This window comes from Dipodomys merriami, unplaced genomic scaffold (genome assembly GCF_024711535.1).
Source record: "Dipodomys merriami isolate MVZ:Mamm:240054 unplaced genomic scaffold, mDipMer1.0.p SCAF_28, whole genome shotgun sequence".
Classification (NCBI taxonomy): Eukaryota; Metazoa; Chordata; class Mammalia; order Rodentia; family Heteromyidae; genus Dipodomys; species Dipodomys merriami.
This window is the reverse complement of record NW_027204270.1, coordinates 8,402,539-8,415,172: the sequence shown is the minus strand read 5'-3', so window position 1 is coordinate 8,415,172 and position 12,634 is coordinate 8,402,539. Positions and strand designations below refer to the sequence as shown.

Below are 12,634 nucleotides of genomic sequence, written 5' to 3'. Positions count from 1 at the left end.
ACTCTACCTAACAACTGAAGGTTGGATATGGATCATTTCTAGTTGAGACTAAGACAGAACTCCAACTTGTTCCTAGAAGCCCAGTGGAGCCATAAACCAGACCTAAGTTGAGACCCTTGAGCTTCAGAAACCAGACATAATTAGTGTGTTGTGTTGTTACCCAATTTGGGATGCATTTGTTGTGTACATAGGAAAGGATTCCAACATAGCCATGGGCCTGTGGCTCATGCCTATAAACCTAGCTACTCATAGGTTAAGACCTGAGGACTTTGATTTGAAAATAGCCTAGGCAGGAAAGTCCATAAGTTTCTTATCTCCAATTAACCACCAGAAATATAGAAGTGGAGCTGTGTATCAAAGTGGTAGAATGCTAGCCTTGAGCAAAATTGCTCAGCACTATATTCAGGAAGCTGCTGATGTGTAAACAATGAACTATGTCTGTAGGGAGCCGGGGCGAGACTCCGCCCACTCCCTTGCAGCTTTGAGGTAACCACCCCAGACGGTGCTTGGCGGGACGCCTGGGCTGTGCGCATGCGCGAGCCAGGTAGAGTCCCCAGCCAATCCCATGACACCTGGTGACGGTGAAAGGCAGGCGACCAACAATAGAAAGACCCGTGTTCCTATTCCCTATATAAGTGGCCATGTTTCGGGTGCACGCTCTCTTGCACCCAAGCTCTCCTACAACTAAAAGGCTCTCCAATAAAGCGTGATCTGAGAAGACTCCTGGTGTGGTGGTCGTTTTTCCTCGCTGGTCGAGTAGACGGTCGCTACATATGTCTGCTTAGACGCTCAAGATCCCAATACAATTGGATCTACCATGTGGACACAAGAGGCCTAAAGGACAACTCCCTCCATCAATCATAGGGGTTAAAGGGGAATGTTACCATTGATCTGTGCTTCATTATTTGGGGACATGGTGTTGCTATGGAGCCTAGAGTCTCCCAGAGTTTGCTATGCCTATGATGCCACCACATGCCTTCTGGGAGTAGAGAAGTGTGTTATCATTACTATTTATATTGATTATTCTTGATTGACATCTTAATTGCATTGAGAGGTGTGTGAGAGATTAGAAAAGCATATGGTTCTCTGTGAGGATGTTCCTAGAGAGGATTAAATAAAGAAGAAAGACCCATATGAATTTAGGATGCAATATCCCAAAGGGAGCAGACTCACAAAAAGAGAAAAACAGAAAACCAGTGGGTGAATATTCTCTCTCCCTCACTCCCTCTATCCCCCCTCTCTTTTTCCTTTCTGCTTCTTGACTTCGGTGATGTAAGTAGCTTTGCAATATCCTCTCCACCACAATTGATTGTTCTTCTGAAAAGCTCTGAACCCCACAGACCCCCATCGATGCTTCCTCCCTTAAATGGTTCTTTGTGCATTAGTTTTAGGAATGAAAAGTGTGAATAGCACAGCATGGGATCACAGAAAAACGGTGTTGCATAGAAGAGATCCTCCAGCTTCATCTCTTCCCTGCATCAGGACCACAATGTGGCTGGGGCTCTCACAGATGCCCATCTTGCACATTGGCCATGCAGCAACTACTGCGGCTGACCCAGCATGCAATGAGAGGTCCCCATCAGTTACCTATGAACAGAGATACTGACACTGGAGAAGCAAGGACTATGTACTCTCTAACCACCTGCAGGACACAGAGGCTCTCCTGAGAAAGGAATCTCTCTTAGGGATGGACATTCACATCCCTCTGCACTTCCCATGGATCCCTTGGCCCTTAGAATCTGGTTCTTGAGAGTCAGGGATCTACCTCAGAAATTCTGATTAACGACTTGAACTACACAAAGCTTGAAGCTCATCAGAACTTACCTTTGGCTGCCATTTCTCCTCACTTTGCTCCTTCTCTCTCTCTCTTTCTTATAAAGACCTCTTTTTGAAGTCCCACCCAAGGATGACTGGTTTAACAGCTCAGCTGGAGGCATTGCAAGTTGGGCTCTTTTGGACCATCAAGAGGATGATTCACCCAGTGACAGCATGACACATAAGTGCAATTTATTCTGCACAGGCCTCTATGCTGCAAAGAAGAGACCAAACCCAAAGCCATGTTGTCTGCCTTTGATAGCATCATTTTCCTCAATGTTGTAGAACTGGTGGAGAGATCATCTGAGCTCATCTTCATCAGGGCCTCTTGTATATACCATTTAGTTCTTCTTTCTGTTTATTTGGTGCTGTGATTTTTAAATTAGTTTTTGTTTACTTTTCTCTCTTTCCTGTTTTCAGTTCTACAAATCAAACCCAGGGGCTTGTAGGTATTAGGTAAATTCATTACCACAGACACACAACAATTTCATCATATTTCCATTAAGTATTTGACTATGGCAGATAATACTTTCTCACAACAGGAGAAATGGAGAAGAATTTTAGGAAATAATGGCAAGCATCCATGAAAACCATCTTCTGCGTGGTCCCAGGTCACAGGGACCCCTTGGTCTTCTAGGCGCTTCTTGTACAGCAAGGAATCATCATGGAGGACATCCTACTCACAGGTCACTATGAGAGCCCCTGGAAGCTGAGTGATAATCTGGTCATTGGCTATGAGGGGGGCATTTTCTACCTCAAAAACATGACTGGTTTCCAGATAGGCAGCCTCATTAAAAGGTGTGGGAAATTCTGCTTGATACTTGTACCTGAACCTTTTAGGGAGATTGTCATCGCTCAACCATTTCTTATACTTCTCCCAGATATGGGTAGGAACACAATCACCTTTTAACAAGGCATCTTTCCAGGAGGGGTCAATTGTCAAATATCGGCAGAAACATATAATGACATCTCTGGTGGGAAATGGGACATTTTTGTTCTGTTGATATGATGGTAACTGAAAATTGATGCTCTGGAGGACAGGGTAAACCAAAATCTGTCCCCGTATCTTTGGAATATCTGTTCTGCCCACCAAGGCCTGGCTGAAGAATGCCACAATGGTAGCTCCAATGCTGTCTCCAGAGACCAGAACCCGGGAGGGGTCCACCCCATAGATGTCTAGTGTCTTCAGGAAGTGGATGGTGGCATTAAGACAATCCCTGAAAGAGACTGGGTGGTGGTAGTCAGGAAGCTTGCGGTACCTGTGGAGGAAAAAGGAAACCCAGTACCCTAGTGAGTAGAGGGTTAGAAGATGCCATTTGAACAACGTCCTCTACTACACTTAGGAGACCACTTCTGATAAAATCCTCAGACTGTGTGTAGCCAAAAAACATGTGGATTCCCATTTATTCTATGTGTGCATAGAAGAACCTGCTTAGAGTCAGAGTGGCTGACGTTCCCGATCCAAAGCCCTATCTGCTTCCACAGGCAAACAAACCCAGGTTTCTGAAAGTTCCAATCTGTTGGCTTTGGTAACAGAAAATACACAATGATGGGTGCAGGGAGACACTTCATCTACTGGTGGTCTCATAGTCTTTCAGCAGTCATGGAGAAGTATACTTGGTGTCATAGTGAAATTGTTTTTGTTTTTTTTTTTTTCCACAGAGATAAACAGGAAAGAAGAGAGGTAATGTAAGAAGGAAGAACTTATTTCTGAATTGAAACTTCTCTCAGCCATCTTCTCTTCGACTGGTCCTATGGCACCCTCTGGTAAGTCCTAAGCTCCTTTTCTCCCTGCATAATTCCAAAGCTGCCCATCACTCTGCTCTGATCCATGGGCCAGATCTCTGCAAGTATCTGCTATAACAGCACATGGTGAAATTCCTCGCAGCCATCAGTGCAGGTGCTCGAGTAAACCTTGCTGTGGTCTCTGTGAGGCAATTTCATTTTCTCCAAGGCTTTTTGGATCATGGACTATTATGTTAGAAGCTCAGATACTATAGTAGCCAGTTGAGATCAGGTCTTGACACTGTAAAAATTTTGCTCTCCTTCGTAATTTCAAAATAATCTAGAGATGCTTAGTAACTTACTGGAGTCCTACAGCACTGTGGCACCTCATGCAGAGGAAATCCAAATGGAATGAGTCCATCAATGAGGAATAAAGTTATAGTCTTCTTAAAAACTTCACTCACTCCCTTCTCTAAACTGTATCACACTGACTCGTCATGACCTTTTAGACTTAGATACAGAATCATATTCACCAATGCCTGTTTTGTTTTTATTCCAATGGTTTGTTGATTTCTCCAAGAACAGTGATTTATTCTTAGTTACTCTCCACATTCATCTCTGCATTCCTGGAAGTTGTTAGGTAGGGGAGTATGTACATATGCAGGTAGGCAAGTACGTAGGAAGGTACATAGGTAGGTAAATAAGTAGGTGTTTAAACGAAGAATTGTCAACCTGTAGAACCATCAAGGATGGTATACAGTGAACAGGACATTGACCTAGGCCTGCAGACAATGCTGCTTCCCTACCATCTTCGTCCATATCTCCCCTGAAAGACATGCTACCCTCAGATCACCTTATTTTGTCCTTTTCTTTTTACATTTTTGCTTTGCATCTAGGTGAATTTTAAAATATTGATTTTTTTTTAATTCTCAAGGATATTAGCAGCCTTTGTATATTGTGAAAATTTTCCCCTTAATTTTACTAAGATTACTTAACATCTTAACTGCTCTTAGGGTTCATTTGCAAAAGATCTCTCGAGTATTCGCTAATAGCTCAGTCATTCTACAGTTAGGATAGGAGGTATGTTGGAAAGGCTCATTTATCCAAGTCTTGTTTCCTAAATCCTAGAGCCAATCGTTGAGATATGAACTAATTGAATCAGACAGAGAAACCAGGATCTGTTGTTCTGTAGTCACTTGTAAGAGCAGACCATTAATTTTCTCTTGACTTTATAACTTTAAAATAATCAGAAAGTACATTTGGCAAACAGTTTTGATTGGTTAACTAAATAAAATTCCACTTCTTGTCACATCATATGTACAGTGCACTACCAGGGTATTCTTAAGAGAAATCTGGGACGAAACCCCCTAAAATTAACTCCTATGTTTATGTGCTACATATCATTAATATTACTGTAACACAATCCATTGTTAGGACAGACACACAGTGACATAACTATTATACTGCCACCACCAGCCACTCAAATCTGTCCCATGACAAAGCATCTGTCCTGTGGAAGAAATTCCTCACCCTTTCCCTCGGTCTAAACAGCCTAATATCCCACTCACTCTTTCTCTGGCCTTGCCTCTCTCTTGCTCAGGTTCACTGGCTACCTGGGGAGTGTAGCTTACTCACTATAGCCAACTTTCCCTCAAATGAACTTCTGCTTCTCTCATTACTCATGTGTGTGATTTTTTGTTTTGGTACCTCAACTCAGGGATGTCCTTAAGCTTCTTTTTTCTCAAGGTTACCAATGTAGCACATTGTGTAACAAAGTTACACAATGTACACATCTGGCATTTCTGCCAGGTAATTGGAGTCTCAAAGACATTTCTACCTGTGCTGGCTTTGAACTGTAGTCTTCAGATCTCAGTCACCTGCATAGCTGGCATCACAGGTCATGTATGTCTTATTCAATACTTTGCTGGAAATTAGGTGAACCTAGAATGGCACCCAACTGAGATGCCAGTCTGGTAACAAGAAGGTGAAGGCTCTAATTTCAACAATGGATGGAACACTTCTTGACTCACAATCTCTCATCATTATAGGGCAGTGACTATTTATAAGACCTAGTTAAAAGAAGTAGACTACTGAAGGTGCTGTTCAAGTATACCTTGTCTCTGGACACTGAGTCTCACTATCTTCTTTCAAAACTACCCGATGAGAATTTTGCTTTGTTTTTTTTTTTTTTTTTTGGGGGGGGGGTCTGGTTGCAGTGTCTGAACTCGGGCTGGGTGCTGTCCCTCAGCATTTCAGCTCAAGGCTAGCGCTCTACCCCTAGAGCCACAGCGCCACTTCTGGCTTTTTTCTTTTTGCTTATGTGGTGCTGAGGAATCGAACCCAGGGCCTCATGCATGCAAGGCAAGTGCTCTACCACTGCGCAACCTTCCCAGCACCTTGCTTTGGTTTTTGACCTTATGATCAGTCCATACCAATGGAGCAAACTGGCTATTAGTTGATATTTCTGGGACCATGAACTAAAATAAATCTTTACAATGTTGTCAGTGTGAGGACACTTCTGTGAACTGATGTGCTGAGAAGCAGGATGGTTGCCATGGCCACACTTAAGCCCTAGGAACTGGTCTGTGAAAGAAATATTGAAAACTTCGCTATGTAAGGTGCAAGGCCCCCAAGTGTGGAACTAGAGGGAAGTAGGTGATTCTGGGAGAAGTTCTGAAGTCTGGAATGCTGATAGGAATGTTGACATAACAGATTGTGCTCATGAGGTCTGAGGTGGAGACACCATTGAGTTGGGAATTGGATTAAATGCTATTCATGTAACATTATAGTGAAGAACTCTCACTTTGCCCATGCCTGGAGACTTTGTGGGAGATAGAGATAATTATAAACAAAGAGACTGACCAGGAACATTGGAAAAATAGATACTCCTTTCCAGAAAACTATTATACATATTGTGTATGGCTGTTAAAAAAATAGTTGAGTAAAGAGAATAGTTAAGTAAAAGGAAACAACATTTTGCTTAAGGAATAGTAAACATCCCTTGAGAGTATTTCAAGAATTGTCCAGAGCTGGGCGCCAGTGACTCTTGCCTGAAATCCTAGCTATTCAGAAGGCTACGATCTGACAATTGCAGTTCAACGTCAGCCTGGGCAGTAAAGTCCGTGAGACCCATATCTCAAATAAACCACCAGAAAACTGTAAGTAGCCCTGTGGCTCAAGTGTGAGAGTGCTCACCTTGAGCTGAAGAGCACAGGGACAGTGCCCAAGCCAAGATTTCAAACCCTGAGACTGACAAAAAGAAAAAAAAAAAAACATAGTCCAGACCCCATCCATTTAGGTGATCAAGTGTGAAAGTTTATACTCACACTTGAGCACCTTCCTTCCATAGGACCTATAGGAAGTTATTTCTCTAGGATTCATTTTACCATGGTCAGTAACTCATGCAAGTTGGCTAATGTCACAGTGGTCCACAGAGGGCCAGCTACGCCATATGCTTTTGGTAGAAAATTTTTGGCATCATCCACGACTACTCTGGATACTGTTATATACTTCCACTGAGAATTCAAAGGAAAGCCTGAGAAGCGAGGCAAAATAGAGCAGTCCTTGAGTTGGGTAATTGTTGGGGGAAGGTGTGAGGGTGAAGTTATGTTGCAGTGGAGTCACAAAGAAGTTGATGATGTCAGGAAAATGGGTTATATGCTAAGTAAATCTTCAGGCAGTGATGAGAGCCAGTGCAACACAGAAGAAGTTGGGTTTTAACCACACAGCCCACAGGAACATTTGGAGATCACACCACACAACTCTTGCCCCACATGATGGAACAGGAACCACATGACTTAATGCTTTCCCAGCTATGGTTGGATCTTGCTCTGGTCTCTTCTTGCACTGGAAATCCCATACTTCTCTTTTGGAATGGGAATATTTACTCTGTCTCATTTCACCTTGAAAGAATTTAACTCACCCTTAAGTTTTCAAGGACCCATGATAGTAACTTATTTTGAGTCTCAGAAACGACTTTGGACTTGAACTTTTTTGGCCAGTCCTGAGGCTCAGGGCCTGGGCACTCACTGTCCTTGAGCTTTTTTTGTCAGTTGTGGGGCCTGAATTCTGGGCCTGGGCACTGTACTTCAGCTCTTCACCTCCGGGATAGCGCTCTACCACTTGAGCCACAATGCCACTTCTGGTTTTTTCTGCTTTATGTTTTGCTGAGGAATCAAACCCAGGTCTTCACGCATGTTAGGCAAACACTCTCCAGCTAAGCCACATACCCAGCCCCTCCCTGTATTTGAACTTTTGAATAATTTTGTAACTTTTAAGACTTTAAGGACTATTGGACAAGGACCAAAGTCTTTTACATTGTGAGATGTCTATGAGCCTTTGAAATCCATGGCAAATATTCTGGTTTGGATACATGGTGTCCCTAAAACCTCATGAATGTTTGTTCCATAGTTATTGGAACCAATTATTACTATTTTATGCTTGTCTTGGGGCCTAAACTCTGAGCCTGGGCACTGTTGTCCCTCAGCTATTCAGCTCAAGCATAGTGTTCTGCCACATGAGCCACAGTGCCACTTCCAGCTTTTCCAGGACTTCATGCATGTAAGGTAAACACTCTACCACTGAGCCACCTTCCCAGCCCCAGGTTATAGGACAAGGAAGGTCCTGAATTCACAAATGAATGAATCCATTGATGAATTAATAATTTCAGGGTATTATTTGGATATAATGAGAATTGGGTGCTACTTGTAGGAAGTAGGTAACTGTGTTTGTATTGTGTCTTATTTCTGATACCTTCCTGTCTCTTTCTGCTTCCTGACTACAATTGTGTAAGCACCTAGGCTCTGTCATGTCCTCTTGCCACAATCATGACATACCTTAACAGAGGGACCTGGAAATTAAACAAGCTTGCTAGCCTGCATGGATTAAACTCCTCAAATAGTGAGCAAAGTTAAATCCTATTTCTCCATAAGATACATTCCTTCTGTGTTTGTTAAAGTGATGGAGACTGTGTAAAATGAAGGGATGCAATCTTGTGTTTACTCCACCACAGCTGATCCTTGCATGCCCAGTGTTGGTGAGGATTTTCCACCCTTCTGATATCCTATGGCACTTTACCGCTGGCTAGGAGTGAATGTATAAAAGGACACCTGTGGTCAGGGCTCCTGGATCTTGTACATCCTCCTCCTGGACTGCTATGGCTGCTACTCTCCCTCTCTTACTCCACTTACCCTACTGAGAGCACCACTGAGTCTGTCTTCAGGGCCATGAAACTGCACGTGTTCTCGTACATATCTTCAAAGACAGGAACAACAGAGTTCAGGCCATGATGGGGACAAACACTTGCCACCACAGGCCCACTGAGAGCAGCTGCTGTTGTAGGCCTCTGGATAACAGACTGTCTGTGTCCTATTATTGTCTCCTCTGAAATAACACTGTGAAGCTCTGTGTAGGCAACCTCACATATCTATCTGCAATTTACCACATGTCATATCTTACATGGGCCATGAGGCTTACCTTCTGCAATACTTATTTTCCAATAGGGTAAATAGAGACCCTAGAAGGCACAGGCATCTGAAATAGACTTTGGACTAGAAGTTTGGACTAAGGAGTTGGGATTAGAAGGAGGAAGATTAACTATTTTATCTATTGACTTTGGTGAGGATTTAGTGTCTCTGGGTGGCCCACTGTGATTAATGCAGGGGTTTGTCACAGGTTCTACAGGCAGAGAGGATATGATAAAGGCAGTAATGGAAAGGAAGGGAGGAGTCATAGCCATGTATCTAGAAGCCCCTTTGGGGATATCCTGACCTGCACCTGCATTGAGGGACCATATTGTGAAAAACACTGCCAGGAAAGTGCAATTCCACTGATGATGTGTTCCTCACCTCTACTTGGTTGAGCTCCACTGAGCTCCATTGACTGCTAGAATTGGCCCCACCCAGGGGTCACTGGATAGCTAGATGAGGCTGATGGGTAATGAGGCCCTTCCTCCATGACCACACACCACAGGAAAGCTCTTTACCCAGGCTGCCCATAACTGCACAGCCTCCATGGTAGAAGATGACGCCTCGACGAGGGCAGGAGGACACTGCCTTCGGCTGGAACAGCCTCACGCTGATTGTCCCAAATCGCAGGTTGGTCACCACCACTCTAGGGTCCTTCCATATTGGCAGTAGATTTAGTGCAAATTGATAAAATCTGGGCATGGAGCAAATTCTTAGCTTCTCAAGTATACACCCCTGGAGGAGAGTTGGAGACAAATTTCAGTTATCTCAAGACTCAGTTCCTTTCAATGAGCTATATGAGCCATTTTGGAACCAGTGTCAGTCTGTGTGCACCTGCTTCCATGGGGAGATGAGTTCATCAGATTCTCCTAAGGTTTATGGATATTGATGCTTGTCAAGTAATTGTAAGAACTGAGAAGCAGGAAATCCAGGAAAGCTATTCAATCTCCTCAGATGGTATTCTTGTTGCTAATTGCCTTGGATCAAATCTTATTCTTACATTATTTCTACCAGCCTGCACCTCATTACAGAGGTCAAACGGAAACTTCCTTTATTGCTTCTCTCATTCCCTGTATACACATAGGAGAAAAGCCACACCACTGAAGTCCTAAGACACAACTCTTAGGGTCCTCTTTTTCCACATATATCACTGCAAAGACAAATGTTGACTATGGACCTACTGCAAGTTCAGCCCTGCATCCCCAGACTTGGAAACTCTACTCCGCATGTGAAGGCTGCTGTACTGCTGCCTCAACCTTGAATGAGGTGATTCAACTTCACCTTTCCTGGTGGTGCCCTCTTTAGAACAGCAGGGTTTTCAGAGTGCATGAAATCTGCACAGAATGAACTTTGCAAAGATGATTTGCCTTTTCCATGATTTCTTCAGCATCTGGCCTTTCTTGTCAGGGACACTGGCATGTTCTAAGTGTGATGAAGGCACTCTGGGGTTACCCTGACGCTATGGCGATGCTAAGTTACAGGCAATGGACTCTAGTAGCGATAGATTTCTCACAGTGATGGTGTATCTGCTTTCTGATCAGCTGTACTACTGAGGCTGGGGCTGAGTCGGTGAGTTTGGCTGTTAGCCATTACACAGATTCATTATCACAATGGGAATTGTAACATGAATATGGTTTCCATTTTAGGTGCCTTTTGACTTGCTATATGGCCTCCTATCTTACTGGAGGACCCCAAAGACCTAGAAGGTTCTGAAGGCCTTCTGATCTCCCTAATAACACTTAACATCCTGGGGCAGAAAGGCAGACTAAGACAACCCAGAATCTATCCTTTCCATAGGTGTGTATCAACTTATATATTTATATCAACATATATGTATGTATCAATACTTATCTCAGTAGATATAGACAGACAGACAGACAGACAGATAGATAGATAGATAGATAGATAGATAGATAGAAATATAGATAGATAGATAGATAGATAGATAGATAGATAGATAGATAGATAGATAGATAGATAGATAGATAGATAGATAGATAGATAGATAGATAGATAGATAGATAGATAGATAGATAAACAATTTGATATTCCACAAGCACCCCATGGACATACTCTCACATAATTTTCTGCCACCAAAATATACTCTGCTTCCTTTGTCTTCTCTACATCTTTATTATTGTTTTTTAGGATGGCACTGATCTCTCATGCCTAACTACTTCCTATGCTTTAGACAAATAGCTATCGGCCACATAAAATGAATAACATTCACTGGGCACTGAAGCCTTATGCTTCTAATCTTAACTACTTAAGAGAATGAGATTCAGAAAATCATGACTTGAAGCATGAATAGGCAGGAATATCTAGACTTTCTTTTCCTCCAATGAAACAACAAAATGGTGAAGTAAAGGTGTGGCTCATGCGATAGAGCACCAAACATGAGCAAGGAAGCTGAGTGAGGACATGAGGCCTTGAGTTCTAACCTAAGTACTGTCACATTAAATAATATTCAAGTATTAATATCATACATTTCTCTTTTTGTTCTATGTCTTAGCTAAGTTTCAACGCTCAAGGACAGATGCTATTAGGTTACAGCTAACATTTTTTATCCTCCCCAGTTTTATGAAGGAATTTCACTGGCAGCAAACCTTTGTCCCAGAGATTTTAACCTCATTTCTCTGTTGCATAACTGCTGGTTCCAATCCTCCAAAGCATATCAACAGCCACAGAGTCTTACAGCCTCACTCGTCTAAGTTATATATGAGTAACCGGATATGTTTTACACTGTCTGCTATGGACAGTTTAACCCATGCTGTTCTTCATAGGCAGGAGCACTAGGCATTACAACAACTCATTATCTAACTCAAAAAGACCACAGATTCTTTCTTTTTAGAACCTACTCTATGGTTTCTTCTATTAACTGCCTGTTTGGTGAGTGGACACAAGGACAGTCAAGGCTCATTTTTATGGCCATCACACTTGCTTTGTTTTTCCACAATTATCCCAGAGTTAAAGGTATGGCATCTTTTCATTGATCAATATGTATTAGCCTGAAATTGTAGACTATCTGCCTTTTTGCAAAATGTTGTCCCTAAGCTTCCCTTCTCAGTACTCTGGCATGATACAATAATTTAAAAAACAAATTTACCCATGTGAATATTAGATGTACAAAGGAGTGCACAATCCGAAACTTCATGGTGTGGATGATGGCAGGAGGAACATCAATAACTGTCCAATATTCTATGAGCATCCACAAGCTGAACCCCAGGACCAGGATGTACCCAACAGTGAGAAGGATCACCAACAAAGCAATCATGGTGTGCTTCTTCCTTCAGAATAGGCTGAGGAACTCCTGCTTCTAAGAGAAGGTATTAAGATTATCTCTTGCCCACAGACCCAGGCACTTTATAACTTGCAAAGTCTGGATGACCACCAGAGATAAAGGTTTTGCTACACTGAAAAATGAGAAAAGAGATTGCATCAGATACTGCTGTGGACAGGAAGTGGCCCAACATCTGTGAAGCCCAGACACCTGGTTCCAGGTCAAGGGTGCATATTATCACACCACCCGAATATTCTCCAATGTGGTCATGGGAGGGACAAATAGTGGGAAAGAGACTTCTATGAGATATTGCGAAGCCATGGCCAGGCTACTCAGAGATTGGGAAAAC

At 42.7% G+C, this 12,634-nt stretch overlaps 1 pseudogene; it reads right to left on the bottom strand.

The window, feature by feature from the left end:
- Positions 1-2,305: 2,305 nt before the first annotated feature.
- LOC138838451 (arylacetamide deacetylase-like 4 family member 1) lies at positions 2,306-12,279 on the bottom strand (annotated as a pseudogene).
- Between the last annotated feature and the right edge of the window lie 355 nt (positions 12,280-12,634).